Source organism: Sminthopsis crassicaudata, chromosome 3, assembly GCF_048593235.1.
Source record: "Sminthopsis crassicaudata isolate SCR6 chromosome 3, ASM4859323v1, whole genome shotgun sequence".
Classification (NCBI taxonomy): domain Eukaryota; kingdom Metazoa; phylum Chordata; class Mammalia; order Dasyuromorphia; family Dasyuridae; genus Sminthopsis; species Sminthopsis crassicaudata.
Window position 1 is genome coordinate 402,659,933 of NC_133619.1, and position 5,967 is coordinate 402,665,899.

Here is a 5,967-nt window from a genome sequence, read left to right on the forward strand (position 1 = left end):
AAAAGAAGTGAACCTAGTGTGTGTTGATTTATATTGTCTCTTTAGGTTTTTTTTTTTTTCTTTGGATGCAGATAGCATTTTCTGTCCAAAGTCTATTGGGATTGAGTTAGATCACTGACCCATTAAGAAGAACCAAATCTTTCATAGTTGATCATCACACCTTCTTGCTATTATTGTGTACAATATATTCTTGGTTCTGCTTGTTTTACTCAGCATCAATTCATGTAAATCTTTCTAGGCCTTTCTAAAGTCAGCTTGTTCATCATTTTTCATAGAACAATAATATTCCATTACTTTCATATACCACAACTTGTTCAGCCATTCCTCAATTGATGAGTACCTACTCATTTTCTAATTCTTTGCTACCACAAAAAGAGCTACTACAAACATTTTTGCATATCTGAGTGCTTTTCTCTTCTTCATGATTTCCTTGGGTTACATACCCAGTAGTGGCACTGCAGGTTCAAAGGGTATGCACAGTTTGATAGCCTTTGGATATAGATCCAGATTGCTCTCCAAAATAGTTGGATCATTTCACAACTTCACTAACAATGTATTAGTGTCTCACTTTTCCCACATCCCCTCCAACATTTATCACTATCTTTCCTGTTAACATATCCAGTTTGAGAGGAATTTTGCATTTCTCTAATCAATAGTGATTTATAGCATTTTTTTCATATGATTATAGATGGCTTTAATTTCTTCAGCGGAAAATTGTCTGTTCATATCCTTTGACCCATTTATCAACTGGGGAATATCTTGTGTTCTTATAAATTTGATATTTTTTAAAATATAGTTTAGAAATGAGACTTCTATCAAAAACACTGGTTGTAAAGATTTTTTTTTTCTAGGTTTGTACTTCCCTTTTAATCTTGTTTCTGTTAGTTTTGTTTGTGCAAAACTTTTGTTTTAAATTTAATGTAATCAAAGTTGTCCATTTTATCTTTCATAATGTTCTCTAGTTTTTCTTTGTTCATAAATTCCTCTCTTCTCCAAAGATCTGATAGGTAAATTACCCCCTTGCTCTCCTAACTTGTTTATGGTATCATTCTTTATGCCCAAATCATGTATCCATCTTGACCTTATTTTGGTAATGTGTGTGAAATGTATATCTATGCTGAGTTTCTGACACATTATTTTCCAGTTTTTCCAGCAATTTTTGTCAAATAATGAGTTCTTATTCCAGAAGATAGAGTTCAGGGATTTAACAAATACTAGATTGCTATAAGCCTTGATTATTGTGTCATGTGTATCTAATTTATTCCACTGATCCACCACTCTATTTCTTAGCCAGTATCAAATGGTTTTGATGACTGCTGCTTTATAATATAGTTTTGGATTTGATACTACTAAACCACCATCCTTTGTATTTTCTTGATATTGATCTTTTATTCTTTCAGATGAATGTTTTATTATTTTTTCTAGTGTTTTATTAGTTTGATTGGTATGGCACTGAACAAGTAGACCAATTTAGACAGAATTTTCATTTTTATTATATTAACTCAGCTCAGTCACGAACAATTGATATTTTTCCACTTGTTTAGATCTGCCTTTATTTATATGAGAAGTGTTTTGTAATTGTATTCATATACTTCTTGAGTTTGTCTTAGCAGGTAAACCCCCAAGTATTTTATTTTGTCTACAGAGATCAAACTTCAGACAATACTCATCCCATTCTCTTATTTCTCTAAATTGTAATACATCTTTTAAGCCTCTTCATGTAATCTAATTGGTCGCATTATACCTCTCTTTTCCTCTTTTTGCAGTGTAGACCTTTACCCTTTTTTTTGATGTGATCACATCAGAGTCCATTTACAACCATACCCTTCTACATATGATGCTTACCTCTATCTTCCCCAGTCACAGATATAGTTCTCAAGAGTTACAGATATCATTTTCCCATCTAGAGATGTAAACAGTTTAATCTTTAAATAATATATCTTTAAATATATGTATAAACATATATATATATGTATACATTTCCCCTTATTTACCTTTCTATGCTTCTCTTAAGTTCTGTGTTTATAGATTAAATTTTCTGTTTAGTTTTGATTTTTTTCAATAGAAATGATTGAATGTCTCTTACTTCATTGAAGATCTATTGTTTCTCCTGAAAGATGATGTTGAATTTCTCTGTGTAGTTAATTCTTGGTTATAACTCTAGGTCTTTTGCTTTCCAAAATATAGTATTCCAGGCCTTCTCATCCTTTATTGTAGAAACTGTCAAATCCTAGATAATCCTGACTGTTGCTCCTTGATATTTGAATTGTTTTTATCTGGCAGATTGCAGTATTTTTTCCTTGAGATTGTAGTTCTGAAGTCTTGCAACAATGTTTCTTAGGGTCCTTGTGGGATCTCTTTCTAATGATGATTAATGAATTCTTGCAATAAATATTTCCCCCTTTAGCTTCTAGAATATTGGGACAGTTTTCCTTAATGATCTTTTTAAAAATGCTATACAGGCTCTTTTTTGAGTCATGGCCTTCAGAGACCCCAATAAGTTTTAAATTGTCTTTTCTGGTTCTATTTTTCAAGTCAGCTGTTTTTCCAATGAGGTATTTCACATTTTCTTCCATTTTTTTTCATTTTTTTTAGTTTGTTTGACTGATTCTTCTTGTCTCATTAGTGTCCATTTGCCCCATTCTAATCTTTAATCTGTGATTTTCTTTAGTTAACTTTTGTATCTTTTTTTCTCATTTATTTAATTCTAATTCTAATTTTGAAGGTGGTGTTTTCATCAGTGGATTTGTTTTTTTCATTTGTCCAATTGTATTTTTTAAGCAATTGTTTTCTTCAGCTAATTTTTTTCCTTAATTTTTCAACCTATTGGCTCTTTCTTGCATACCTCTCATTTCTTTTTTCATTTTTTCTTCTACCCCTCTTATTTGCCTTTTAATATCTTTTATGAACACTTCTAAGAAGCTTCTTTGGGTTTAAGACCAATTTATAGCACTCTTTGAGATTTCCTCTGTGGACATTTTATCCCCATCTGAGTTGATGTTTTGGTCTTCCCTGTCACCATAGTAGCTTTCTATGGTCAAAATTCTTTTCTATTTTTTACTCATTTTCTTTCTTTTTGTTTTGTATTTTCTCTCTCTCTCTCTCTCTCTCTTTTTTTTTTTTTTTTTTACTTTTATGGTTGAACTCTGCTCCTGGGGTAAAGAGGGCACTGTCCCAAGCTTCCTGTTCAGCCCCAAGCCTTGGTTTTGAGGGTTTCAGGGACCCTTTGTATTTGCAGCAGGTAGCTTTGCCTGCTCTTTTCAGGAAACATCCTGCTTTCTTTGAGTTTGCCTTCTGAGCAATGACTGGAGGCTCTCACACTGATCTGCTCCTTACTGAACCAAATCTTAGTTGCTGATTTGCTGTGATTAAGACTTCTCATCAGCTTTCCAAGAATTTGTCACTGAGCTGAACACCCTTTTCACCCCAGTGAGAATGACCTTTGTTGAAGTTTTTCTAGTCTATATTGAGCTAAAGAGTGGTTTCATTCCATCAGTCTATGTTCAGAAGCTTGGTTTCATGTGGCTTTTGAGGAAAACTGGGAGAGTTCAAACAGCTTCCTGCCTTTACTCCATCATCTTAGTTTGATCTCTGGAAATCTCTGACCAAGTGTATTTTTGAAGAAATTATTTTCTTCAGCCAATTTTTTTTTTCCTTCCTTTTCCAAGCTGTTGACTTTCACTTGTATACCTCTCATTATTTTTTCCAATTTTTTTTAAACTTATGTTATTTGATTTTTAAAATTCTTTTTGACATCTTTCAAGAAGACTTTTTGGACTTGAGACCAATTTATATCTCCCTTTGAGGTTTTATATGTATGCATTTTGTTCTCCTCTGAGTTTGTGTTTTGATATTCCCTGTCATCATAGAAGTGGTCTATGGTTATAGTTTCTTTTTGTTTCTTGCTTATTATTATTTTTTTTTTTTTTGCCTATTTCATGTATTTTAAAGTTGAGCTCTGCTCTTGGAGTATAGAAGGCACTGTTCCAAGTTTCTTTTGCTGGGGGCTACAGGTGGGGTAACTCTCTTTGAACATTGGGGCCTCAGGTGCTTGATGGCTTACTCGTTGCACTGAATAGCCCAACCCAGTCATGCCTATTATTGCCTGATTTTCAGGACTGGCAAGTTGCTTTTAGTTCTGAGAATGGAGGCTCTACAACTAGCCTATGGTGCCACTGCTAGGGTCTCAGTTGCTTATCTGTGATGAGATTAAGAGCCTCCCACTGGTTTCCTCCCAGATTCTGTTTGCCTTGGACTGTGCTCTTCTTTTATGCAAGTGAGACAGATCTTTCCTAAAATACTTCCAAGCTATCTTAAGCTGAAAATTTGTTTCATTCCATCTCTTTGTAGGTTCTATTGCTCCAGAATCTGCTCAGAGGCTTGATTTAATGTTGTTTTCAAGGCAAATTGGGAAATATCAGACAACTTCCTGGCTTCTCTCTACCAGAAAGAGAAAGTTTTGAAAATTACTGCTTTATAATGTAGTTTAAAATAATGTAGATATTGCTAAACTTCTTTACATCGTTTTTCATTAATTCCTTTGATAGTCTTGACTTTTTGTTCTTCCAAATGCATTTTGTTTTCTAATTCAGTAATTTTTTTGTAATTTAATTGGGTGGCATTAAGTATATTTATTAGTTTAGATAAAATTGTCATTTTTATTATAAAAACTGTCTACCTCTTAAAATGAATATATCTCTAATTATTTAAATCTGATTTTATTTGACAAAAGTTTATTACAATTTTGTTCTTCTAGTTCCTAGGTTTGTTTTAGCAAATGTAGCTCCTAGATATTTTAATCTGCCTAGAATATCTCCTACCATCTTCATACTTTCTTGCTGGATTGTGATATAGAAATGCCAATGATTAATGTGTTTTTTTACTTTAATAAAATTATTATTTGTTTTAAATTTGGCACTTTTATCTTTATTAGTTGTGTGACCCTTAGCCAATCACTCAACCTCAATCTGACTTAATTTTTCCTTTGGAAAAGTGGGGATAAATGATAATATTTGCCTTCTGGGTTTGTTGTGAGGATAAAATGATAAAATATTTGTAAATATTTTGCAAACTACTAAGTATTATGTAAATGCAAATTGTTATTGTTATGTCCATGCTACTTGTAATTTTTTTTTTTTTTTGCTAAATGTTATATGGCCTATGAATATATCTTTTTTATTTTAATCCTGAACCTAAATTACCAAATTAAGCTGAATTAGACCTACCCCAAAATATGTAGACCATTCTAAAAATCTATGGTGAAGTCAAAAATTTCTGTATTTACTAACTCCCTTTCAACATAGTGGCTTGCTTAGATGATTTGAAGTCTTAGTGGGCATAAAACATGTATTGGTGGGTAGACTAGCATAATTGATGTATTATTTTTTATATTAGCATTTTGTTTTCAAAATACATACAAAGACAGTTTTCATCATTCATTTTTGCAAAACCATGTGTTCCAAATTTTTCTCCCTCCTTTCTTCCTACTCCCCTCCCCTAGACAGCAAGTAATCCAATATCGGTTAGACATATATAATTCTTCTAAACATGTTTCCACATATATCATGCTACACAAGAAAAATCAGATCAAAAAGGGAAAAGATGAGAAAAAAAATCAAATAAACAACAACAAAAAAGGTAAAAACACTATATTGTGATCCACATTCAGTCCCTATATTCTTCTTTATGGATGTAGATGGTTCTCTCCAACACAAGTCCATTGGAATTGGTCAGAATCATCTCATTGTTGAAAAGAGCTAAGAGTATCAGAGTTGAGCATCATAAAATTTTGTTGTTGCTGTGTACAATGTTCTACTCACTTCACTTAGCATTAGTTCATGAAAGTCTCTCCAGGCTTATTTTAAATAATCCTGCTGATTGTTTCTTATAGAACAATAATATTCTATTATATTCATATACCATAACTTATTCAGTCATTTCCCATCTGATGGGCATCCTCTCAGTGGG